The sequence below is a fragment of the Dromaius novaehollandiae genome, chromosome 1 (assembly GCF_036370855.1).
Source record: "Dromaius novaehollandiae isolate bDroNov1 chromosome 1, bDroNov1.hap1, whole genome shotgun sequence".
In the NCBI taxonomy this organism is placed as follows: domain Eukaryota; kingdom Metazoa; phylum Chordata; class Aves; order Casuariiformes; family Dromaiidae; genus Dromaius; species Dromaius novaehollandiae.
In genome coordinates this window covers 151,022,208-151,034,241 of record NC_088098.1, presented here as the reverse complement: position 1 = coordinate 151,034,241, position 12,034 = coordinate 151,022,208, and the positions used below count along the sequence as shown (strand labels likewise).

General features: G+C 39.2%; 2 long non-coding RNA genes across 4 annotated transcripts in view; one reads left to right on the top strand and one right to left on the bottom strand.

Annotated features, from left to right (window-relative positions):
- LOC112984952 (uncharacterized) overlaps positions 1-12,034 on the top strand; it is a 38,990-nt gene that overhangs the window by 9,568 nt on the left and 17,388 nt on the right. The window lies entirely within an intron of this gene.
- The window catches only part of LOC112984953 (uncharacterized), a 180,554-nt gene continuing 175,571 nt past the window's right edge, over positions 7,052-12,034 (bottom strand). Inside the window, exon 11 of the long non-coding RNA XR_010386366.1 lies at positions 7,052-7,277. This is a non-coding gene — a long non-coding RNA (uncharacterized LOC112984953). The remainder of the gene's footprint in view (positions 7,278-12,034) is intronic.

Here is a 12,034-nt window from a genome sequence, read left to right as displayed (position 1 = left end):
CCTTAATTGGCTCTGTCTTGATGTGCACTTGTTTTGTTTAGCCTATTTTAACGTTGTGGACGAGATAGGCAGAAAAAGGAGCATTTGACTTGGTATGTCTCTGTGATTTTTTTTTTTTTCCTGCTTCGGAGGTTAATTTGCATTTGAGGTCTAATTCAGATTTCAAATTCCTGGCGTTTGAGGAACGTGTAGGAACAGGGCATTCTCTTCTGTTTATGATCAGGACGCTCTCCTGTTGTTCACTCGTCTCCATGTAATTTCATTGTGTTCACAAATGACAGGGATTTGTGTCAGTTTTTTTGCATTTTTTTAAAGAGTTGGGTCAAATTTTAAGAAAAAATCTTATTTTCTAAATTGCAAAGGGAACAAATATCAGGCATTAAAAAAGGAGACTACATCATTAGCAATTTTGCAAACATAAAGTCTAAAGTACAGATTTTATATTAATATAAGTGTATTAATCTGCCTTCCTCGGAGCTGGATTCCTAACTCCTGAGCATTTGATTTTGATGACAGGCAGAGACAGTCAACTACACAAATATTGAGGTATATTTATAGCATCTTACATGTATTTACAGGTGCTTTTACTGCTGTTTGATACTCTTGCTCCAGCGCTTTGTAATTATTTCACTCCTGAAAGGCATTTCATAGGATTATATGCTGTTTTACTCATTAAAGATTTTCAGCCTGTCCAGGTATAATTTCTGTCATTATCTCTGAAAGTAGTTATGTAGCCATGTGGACTTTATGCAAAGAATATAAAAGATACATGGTCATCTAAAAAGATTCTGTTTTGTATCCAGCATTCTTGCAGTTCTTTGGATGTGAGGAAGAATCTGTCTACATTTAGGCCTTCCTAGCTCCTTTAAGGAATACCTTCACATATTTTACTTATATATATATATATATATAAAATTAATTTTATTTATATATATAAAATGAATGCACAAATAGCATTCATTGTATTATATGTTTATGAGGTATTGCAAGTTTATCTACATGCACACAAATATATTTTTCACAGCTGTGTATGTGTGTGTATATGTGTGCATATATGTGTGTGCGATGAAACATATTGGAAGAGAAAACTACACAAAGTAAAACCGTTCATAAAGAAAAAACTGTAAAGGTAGTTCACTGCGAGTTTGCATTAAATTTTTTGTAAGAGTCGCTTAAGTTATAGACTTTACTGTAAATATCTACATACGCCCCCATCTCAGCACAAAAATATTTATGCATATGTTTGTCCTTCTAAAACTAATGAAACAGGGCTATGAATTATACCTAAAAAAGATGATACTGAGATAAAAACATAAAATAGTAATGAAAAATAGAATTCTATATGATGTCAACAACTTTAGCATGATTCTTGGCATAAGCAATTTAGTGCAATTTCATTTGTCTGAACTAGAGTGATATTACAAAGTGAATTAATAGAACATTAGTACTGAAAAAAAGAAACAGTTCTTCCTTTGAAATATAAAGTGCCACTAACTTGAGATGAAGCCTGAAAGTCAGTAAATAATATATGGGAAAAATTAATATTTTAAATGTACCATATTTAAAATTGCTGTGAACTTAAGCAATGCTTCATATCAAGAAAAAAAAAAAAAACAAGCAATTCATTTTAGATTCCGGTTTTATATGCAACATTTTACAAATGAAGCAATTCACTAAAGAAGTAAAGTCAGGTATGTAAGCATATTGCTATTTTGCACATGAAATATAGTCATTATGACATATGAATTTAATTTGAGAAATGACAAAAAGAGAACACGTTTTATTTTCTACTGCACTGAAAGGAAAACATTTTAAAGTAGCTGATTAATAAGATGAAACGAACTGATACAGTCAATAATATTTGCATGTGCTTTTATACATAGTGAAACCATACCACAACAGGACATTTATAAGAAGTATGAAGTCAAGTAATGCAATAATATTTTAAATTTAGAATGGGAGCTTAGACAATTCAGCTTGGTGTTGTAAAAAGTGAGCCCTATGGCCTTTGGCACTGCATTATTTAAAAATTATTCTTGCAAGAAGTTAGTAGAAAGAGTATTAGGGTTGAATTCTGCACTTCAGCTCAGGGGCAAATCATAGTCCCACTGGCTGTTTTGCCATTGGTTTTAGCGAGAAGACGCCATAACCTTCAGTCCTTTCCTTAATATAAGGTCTATTGACTCCAGCATTTCACTGCTCCAATACAAATGAGCGTGAGTATCTCAGCTCCACAAAGCCAAACCTTATCTTCCTTCAGTTGGGCCAAACCCTGCTTGCCATGTTCTTTGAAGCCACTTGGAGTTTTGTCTGCCTGAAATGAGCAGGATTTGGCCGTCAGTCCTCTCTCTGGTGCAACTCCATTGGAACTTAATATAAACCAAGGGGCTATTTTTGCATTTTTTTGACACCAGAGTGAATTCTTCTGGAATCAAGACGAAAGGCCATACTGTCCCTGCGCTTATGCCTAAGTGACCTAAAGGTTATATCCTGCTCACTTTAATCCAGCAGCACTGTCTCTGGCTTCAGTGAACCAGGCCAGTATAATCTGACTCGAGGGAAGCATACATGATTGGGCTTTTTCAAAAGTTATGTATAAAAAGTGTGTTTACACTAGTGGAAAGCACTGGATGTATATGAGCTTAGTTAAAAAGGAAATGATATGTTCTGGGAAATATGAAGGTCCTCATCGGGATTATAAGCACCTAAGATTTGTCTTGTTGAAGCCGACCAAAAGTCTGTGTGGTCTCCAGCCTGGTTCCTACCAGTAGCTCGTCGCAGATGCCACAGAAGAAGGCAAAAGTGGGTAACACACTTGCCGTCTTCTGCACAGCAGAGCTCTTTCTGACCGCTTTTGCCTGAAACCCTGAGGCCAGCATTTGATACACTTCCTCAGATCACTTCCGATTAATTTTAGTAGCTCTTGTTTTCCATATAAATGCCCAGTCCTGCTCTGAAACTTGCTATTGATATTTTAATTTCAAAATAACTGTGATGGGGGAAAAAAACCCTTTGCTTTTTAAAATAGTTTTGCCATTTTACCCTTATTTGTTTAAATATAAGTTTCTCTGTTGTGAAATAACCTCTCTTTCCACGTTTATACCCGTACGCACGATGCTAACCCATTCCAGAAACATTTTAAAACACTGTGTCATGCTTATTTGATAATTATTAATCTTGTCAGAATAAAAAGCATCCTAAAAGTACTCCATACAAAGGTTTGTGCCTTAATGTTTTTGAAAGTTTTTTTTTAAAGTAATCAGACATGTCATAACGGAGGAAGAAACTGTACAATATATAGCACGTAGTAAAAGTATATGACTCCTACAGAGCTATTTAGAAATATACAAAGATTAATTTTTCTCCTTTTGGTTAGTAGAATACTTGATGCAAAGGTATGTTTTTATTTTTATTCCTGCTTGTGTCTTACAGTTCTATGAAGATGGTGTGAAACTACACATTCAAAATTTTAGTAGCTATAAATGATATAAAAATAAGGAAGAGAAATATTCACATTATGTATCTGGAGGGATAAATACACAATAATCATGCAATTTGATGGCAGAAAGAATTACTATTTGACAATTAAACCAATGCTAAATACAAACAGAATAATATTGTTCTATTGAGAAATATAGCAAACAAAATGATACAACAAAAAAGATGCTTTTGAAATTCTCTCTCTCTGTCGCTCGCTCTCTCTCCACTTTTAGATCTTTTCCAGCTGAATGTTCATGTTTTGTGACCACAGCACAGAGACACTGTTAGTGAACAAATTAATCAGAACTTTTTCTTCTTGGTTTTCATATCCCAAAAATGCAGCCTGTCTCACTGAACTTTAGGAGGGTGGTTTTACTGTTTATTGCTTGGGATTTGCTTGAGATCCGACCTCGTATACTCTTAGTCATGTGCTAAACTTGCTGAGATACGTGAGCAGTGTTTGTAGGTTCATCTACGTATTTTGTGCAGAAGATCAGCATTTTCAAACTGGCGGTTCATGAATGTCTACATACGCACAGAAAGGGGATATGTACTGCAGGAAAAGTACCTATTTTTCAGAGGCATTGGGCATTAACAGCTGCCTTTGACTTCAGTGAGAATTGTGAAAACTCAGTATTTTCAAAAAAGTAACCACTTTTCTTTAGAAAGTCAAATGTGGATATAGAAATCTGAGTTATAGTGTCACTGACTGGAAAAAATGATAAAATGCTACCACTGGAAATTTCTGTTTTTATCTTCATATAGGTTTAGCATCGGCCCTACGGATATAAATCGCAAACCTACCTTTTGCCATGTGATAGCTGTTTGTTTTGCTCTTTCCTTCAGAGAGTTAGGAGAAATGATTAAACTCCAACCACCCTGAAAAAAGACCTCAATATTAGAAATTATTGTTCACTGCTCATTTAAGAAAATAAGAAGAGTGGAATCTGCATAGAGTGAATTATGATTCTAAATGCTAATATTTTGACTTTCCCACAGGAGGATCTTAGTACTAAACACTTCCATGTATTTTTCCCTAAAATTATGAAATAATAAGACACAATTTTTAAAGGCCTGTTAGGGAGAAAGTTTTCTAGATTGTGATACATTGAAACCTAAAAAATATAGTGTAAAGTTTCTGAGGAACAGCCAATAGTTGACGGCAAGGAAGAGAATATGTCATATACTCCTCTACTTTGATGAATCATGTAGCATGTAACTAACTTTAGGGAATCTCATTTGGTACACCAGAATCAGGAGAACTTAAACAAATGACCGATTATTGGTGACAGTCCCGTGAGGACGGCACTATCAATTTTCTGATCAATTTTGGCCAGATGTTGTTGAGCAGAAAATGAGAGATGGGCCCAATCCAAAGCCTTGTCTGGAAACACCCAGCGCTCTTATCCTGGATTATAATTTCTTTGTCTACAAATTGTGGGTTAAACAATGAGGATGATCCTCTTTCCATTAAATCAGGGCAAACACTGAGCGACTTCCCTGGGGGACGCTGGTGGCCCTGGGGGCGAGCAGTGCCCCTCTGTTGTACTCCTGGGAAAAGCTCGTTGCTGGCTGAAGCTGGCAAGGGCAGGGCTCCTTTCCGAATTGCAGCCCGAACTTTGCTTTTTAGTGTCATCTCCGGCCAGAGTTCTGGTGTTTTCAAAAAACACCTTTGCTTCGCTGAGAAGTGATTGGGCTATGCTCAGCACTGACTGGTCTTAACAGGTTTGAAATTCCTGGAAAACCTCAATACTCACATTTTATATAGATACAGTCAGAAAAGCAAGCTAGAATATTAATAGGTGAGACACATTTTAAAGGGGCACTATCACTTTTTAGTTTAGTCGGTTAAAATATGTGAGTTAGGTGCAGTTTCAGGGAGTTGTGGCAAGCCACAAGTCCTCTTCGCAATTTAAAGCTTCTACATTTTAATTATTTCTTTTTCTGCCACTGCGGCTCTGTAAAAGACCCTGGGGACAATGGGGGACTGTGACACTGAGGAATAGGTTATACCAACTACACAGAAAGTGCTATAAAAAGTACAAAATAAAATACACGGGATAAAATAAAATTAAAAAGTTTCCCTAATTTATAGCATTTATAGTAGTCACGTTACATCAGCGGTTGGCAAAAAGAAGAAAAAGGAGACAGAAATGTGATCTCTAAACTGACAGAGCCTCCTTAAATTTGCTTGAAGAACCATCTCAGAAAAAAAAGACATACTACAGTGTTCTGGATTTTATTTGTTTAAATGCAAATTTATGGAGCTGGCCACACACCAAAAACTGGAGAGTTTGGTACTGCAGTTGCTTTGGTGTTTTTTCAGCATTGTAATGGGCTGCAGAGAGACAAAGGAGAATATGAATATATGGCAGTTGATATTTAGATTTGGGTGACATTTTTGCTTGTTGTAACTGTCATTTTTAAAAATCCATTTTCATTCTATCATGTTATTGAATCGCAGCAGACGTTGATATAGAAAAGCTGGAATTATTTAATAAACAAAATTAACAGTGATTTTTGTACTGTATTTCTCATTACCCAACCTCTCAAGCATGCATGAGTCCTAAGGTCCAGGGAAAACTTGCCCGCAGGCTAAAGTGAGACGGTAGATGGACCTCTTTCTCACTCCCCAAAGTGGTTTCTTTTTAAAGCAGAAAAAAGTGTACCGTTTAATAGGGCATCCAAAAAGCTAGCTAAAATAGGATATTACTATCACACCTTTCACAATATTTTTTTCAAGAGTCTGAACCTGATTTTAGTGCAAAGGAGCTGCTTTGGGGAATTGAGTTTACTGTTCCTGTGTTTGCCTGCTAAGGAAGAGGTATATCCTTTGTCCCTCACCTGCAGATGGTTTGGATGATTTTACTTTTCTAAGGCAAGCACTCCCAGTGAGCTGCATTCAGAAAGCGCTTTTCATAGCATTAGTACAGAACCAAGTTACAAAAGAATATTAATCTAATACATTCCAAAATTCAAATATGTGTGATTAATAAGCATTATTATCTATAAATAAGGCTCTAATGATACTTTGGCAGTGTTGTAAACACAAGAATCAGAAGCAATTATTGTCATTATTGTTCTGCAAGTACTTTCCATGAATACCAAATGGATATTACTGTCCAGCTCCTTGGCACATAGAAATCCTGTAAAGAAACAGTTGTCAGTCAGTAAGGTCTGGCCGGCTGCTGTTAACTGCATTCATCTAAAATGCAGTGTACCTAAGCACAAAGCATGTAAGGTACTGAAAGCAAGACAACTATTCATTTAGAAATTCTTTTTTGTCTTTTTCAACCCACCAAAATATGTTAAATAAAGCCTATGAGAAAGTTTTCACATCCTGTGAGATGAACTGTTTGTGTGATGGCTGTGATTAAAAATGGAAATAGATTCTCTGCCAAAAAAACTACCCTTCTTTGTGTGAAACCCACAAAGGTGAGAAAATTCCAGATGAAAGGTGGCGTGAAAATAATTTCAAAGAAAACCCCCCCCAGCTATTAGAGGTAGCCCACAGATTGTTTTCAAGGAAGCGGGAGAAAAAGGGCATTCGTAGCTGTCATGTTTACCTCTCTTGAGTTTTCTACAGGTCCCGTAGATCAGAGTCACGGCTGATCGCCCAGTCCCACTCACTGTAACACCCCCACTTGCGTTCCTTTGGCAGCCTCACCTCCCTCGCGAAACCTCACCGCTTTAGACAGCGCCAGCCAACAGCAGCATTTTGTGGTGGGTGTCATGTTGTTCTTCAGATGCCAGGGTGTCATCGTGAACGGGAACAGTGTGGGTCTGACTCTCAGAATCTGTAGAAAGAAAAAGGAAAAAACCCAAACAGTAAGCTTTACTTTCCAAATGTGTTCAATTCTTCTTTCCTCTCCTTGATATTTGGGGCGTGCAGCACCCTATAGCATGTGGCTTAACATTTTGTTCTCTATTTGTAGGTCAACATTTCCATGATTAAACTTCATCCTTTATTCAGCCCGTTCTGGCTAGGCTTTGCAGCACATGTGATATAAGCTGTTTTCACAGCTAGTAGGCCAAATCTTACTCTGGATAAGTGAGCCAAACATATGTGACTGAGTCAGACACTTAAATCAGCTCACTGGTAAACGGGAGATAACTCCAGGTGCAGTGTTGAGCACTGAGAACCAAAAAAGTGGGAAGGGTGGCCAACGTTCCTCTGTGTGGGAAAGGAGACATCCTATGCACACACACAGCGAAATCTTAGCCCTACCCAAATTTCTCTGTCCCACATTTGCCTGAGGATACTGAGCCTTCTTCCCCGAAGTCATCGGGAATCTTTCCACTGATTTTGGTGATCCTGGATCAGGTTGGTTTTGGGTGGGCTCAGGTGCAACCCAACATGGTACAGGGTTGCACAGGAAGGGTGAGAAGGGAGGAAGCAAAGCCATCTAAAGAGAAAGGGGATGCTCCAAGACCCCACCTGCCTCGTCACCTTCCAGGCATGGGAAGTCCTCGCTATTTGAGTGCTTGCAGCATGCACAAGGAGGTTGCTGAGGGGACATGGAGCACCCCGCGTCCAGCACTATGTTTCTTTCAGTCACCCTCTCCCCATCGCCTTTACATAGTAAGCTCACTTGCTGACTGAGGCTGATGCATCTTCTTTTGCATTATGATAGATCTCAGCTGCTCTAATGTGGGATGGCACTAGGTGACCTTTCCTCATAAATCAGTGGAGCAATTCCTGGAAGTGCTCAGAGCCCTGAGTGAGCATTACCCAATGCAGTCATCGTCAGTGCAGAGGATTTGGATTAAAGGAGTCTTTCTGGCTGTATGGCCTGCAGCCCTCCTTCCTCTGTCCTTCTTTTCTGTTGTCTGGTAGTAAAGGGAAGCCTACATGGGTAGCTAAGCGCAAATAGAAGAGCCAGATGAGCAGGCAGATGTCTTATACGTGATTCAGACGAGCTATATCCTTGATATGTGACATTTTCACTTTCACCAGGGCTGGACTTGTCCTGGCTGTTGGACAGTTTCCTGGAGGAAACTTAAACCCTTTTTGACACATTTACCCTGCAAGTACCATGTCTGACTAGCGAGAATAGTGAGGGAGAGCTCTTGCAATACATCCAGGGAGGAAACATTTTCCTCAAATGGGCATGGCTGTGCCTATAATTTTGCCAGCTGCAGTCAGAGGAATGCACTTTGGCCTATGCTTTGGTGATGACTTGCATCGTCACGCCAAGGAGCTGGGCATGAACTGTTTCCCTTGGGAACAAGTCCCTTGGGAACGTAGACAGCAGGACTTTCAGTGACTTTCGCTTTTATCTTTTTTATGGCACCCATCCTTCAAGCTTTGTTCATTTGCTTTGATATTTGCGATACACTTACTTACACTCAGAAAAAGTATCTTCTGCCCAAAACTTATTCTACCTCTCAGTTCTTCAGTGGGTAAGCTTCAATAGTGCACACTGTGGCTGTGCAAGTGTTGTGCTTCCCCTGATCCACACAGTGGCACGTAGGATCAAGTGGTCGTGTTATTCGGGGGCTGTGAGGAGCAGCCCCAAGGTGAGGCAGACCCCAGGGCACGTGCAGAGCCTGATCGACTTCCCTGCCACTCTGTCAAAAGGCTTCTTCTTGCCTTAGTTGCTGCAAGAAAGTTGCTGAGGTAGTAGCAGAGGGCAGGTGCCATCAGCTCTTGGCATGTCTGTGAACAGCGGGGCAGGCTGCGGTTAGGGGACACTGCGACAAAATGGGGTGCGATATGGTCTGATGTGCCCGGGGACTTGACACAGGGCAAGGTGGAGTGAGACTGGGCTGCACACTTCTGGAAAGGAACAGAAAGAGTAACACATTTCTGATCTCCTTGGTGTGGAAGTTAATGAAGGATATACTGGGTAAATCCATATCTGCTTCAAAGACACATCAGTGTCAAATTAGTGGAAAGAAGAGGGAAATGCAGGCCGGCAAGATCAGCCGATAGGGTCAAAAGGCCTCCCTGTTCCTGTTACTGTCTTTTCGGAACACAAACTGCACTTTAGGTTCATCCTTTAAAAGCTTGAGCCAAACCGTGATGATTCCTGAAAGCACACAAAGGGGAGGAAGGCAGAAAAGTTCTGTGACTAGAGAGCGAGAAGAACATAGATATTATCGTGATATGAAGTTGAGGAAAAGCAAATTAAGATTTTTCTCTGTAGTTATTGAGACAAAGGAAACTAAGTCAACATTTTCTTGTGCTTAAGTAAGAGTTTCCCTGTTTCATGCATAGTATAAAATATCTCTGGATCACACCGGAATGACTTAAGACTATAGTACCAGATGTAATTTCAAGTCAATGAAGAGACAGTATATTTTGTATTATCTTTTCTCTTGTTTCTGATTGTCTTTTTTGGGATTGATATTACTGCAAGTAAATACATTTGTCTTTTGTTTCATTTTCCCCTTGTGACCTATTTCAATTAATTAGAAGGAAATGTGTAATAGGAATGAGTAGCCTCTCACTGGGCTTCATCCAAAGCCTGTGAAATCATCAGGAATATTTCCTATAGTTTTCATGGGCGTCGGATCAGGTCCAGCAGAAAGGAGGGGATATTTCCACCTTATCTGGAACAGGAGGAAGAGTGTGTGCTGCCAGTGTAAAAATATTACTGTCATCATTTTAAGATCTGCCCCAGATATTAGGGAAGGGTTTTGCTACTGCATATGCCTTTCTGTGCCACATGCTTCACATCTGTGGCAGCATGTTAAGGATAAAGGTTCTTAAAACCTTAACTCCAAATATACAAGTAAAAAGAAGAAACAAATTAACTAAAAGATAAAAGATATTGATGGAAGTATATGAGATGCTCTTTTACATGCATATTATTGACTCAATAGATTGTTACGGCTTCAGAGCTATTAGGGTCTGCTGTGTCAATGTGTACTTAGGGACTGTTTAATATGCAGATGGTTGACATGACAGACCGAAGCCATTACAGTCTATCATGTCAGGGGGGATACATGAATGCACACTTTGGCAACACTGTAAAAAGTCCCTTTAAAATACAGTTGCTGTGCATACCTAGCTGCTTTTCAAAATAATTTAATAGGTTAAGTTATTTGAATACCCAAAGACCACAGAGTCTAGATTTATCAGCAGCAAGATTTATTTCCAAATTAAGCCATTTTCCATGTGGAACGTGCAGTCAGTAGGACAGGGTGTAATCTCAGATATGCAGCTCCTATCAAATCTTGTAAAATTAGCTACTGCACTTGTGCCTGTGTAGAAGAGATCAGAATCTATCTGTTGTCATGTGTCTTTTTGAAGAATATAGTTTTGTCTTTTTGAGGGGTAAGGGAGAATGTCGTTTCTTTTTTTCATTCAAATAATCTTCAGTAGCAATTAAATAGCTTATGCTACCTAAGAGATCAGTTATTACAAGATAAGCAGCATGACAGTTTGGAAAAACTGAATAAGTCTTTGATTATTTACGAAGTTTTGATATCTGCTATTTGCCTCAAAATTCTAAAAAGTGAAGTATAAGATACAAACATGAAAGGCTCATTTGATCATCATAAGGAAAGGAATCAGTAGTTTTGCTTTTCTTTTCCTCAACAACTTATTTTTTATTAAAATAGCAAAGCCAAGTGTTGTGTTTAATAAGATATATTTTTTTCATTTGAATATCAAATGGAAAAATACAGTTAAAATATTTCTGCTTTTACATTACTTGTAGGCTATTTTTCAGTGATGCGTATATCTAAAAAGCTCAGCATACACATTTGGTATATATTAGATGCTTCTAACAGATGCCCAGACCTCTTCCCCTGATTTTGAATGATTTTTTTTCCTGGCAGAGATCCAAGGACATTTTAATTTGCAAGCCTGTGAACTTGGAAATAATACTTGTAGTGGGGCATTACATCCAGTCCCGTCCCTCTAAGTTTATTGTCATGTGTCACCTAGCTCTGATTTCGAGCAGATTTGCTGGACTGAGGGGCATGGCGTAACTCTAGTATGAAATTCATAGGGAAAAAACACTCTGCCATTCATGTAATCGTAAATACACAACAGTTTAGAGGCCTTCCCTCATATCTGTGGTACAGCTGGGGTGCAAAACCCACAGAGGAGAAGCAAATGTAATCAGGCAAATGTTGTAATGGTTTCTTTTCTGCTGCTTCCTTTTGATCTTCTGGTGCCGTCAGGGAGACCATCATTGCCACCAGGCAGACAGGGATGGGTGGCTCGAGCAAAGGGAGGTAGGAAGTATGGAACAACTTTTCCCACAACCCATCATATCCAGAAAAGACCATGAAGTGACTATTTCTTAAAACAATTCATTCATCTGATGCACTCGCAGAGGGGTCACTTAACGATAGCTGAGCTATTTCCAGCTGCTGCCACAAGGGAGGACCAAGCAGCAGGAGCCTGAGGCACAGGAAAACATATCATAGCATTGTACGATGGGAATGTTAGTGGGAAAGGTGCGCTTTGCTTATGCCCGGCGCCAGGAAGGCAGGTGTGTTGCTGTTGTCGCCCTCTGGTGAAGGGCCTGGAGGCTGGAGGAGCTGTTTGCAGGCCAGAGCCTGCAGTCCTTGCGCCTGCATCTCCCTTTCCCCTGCC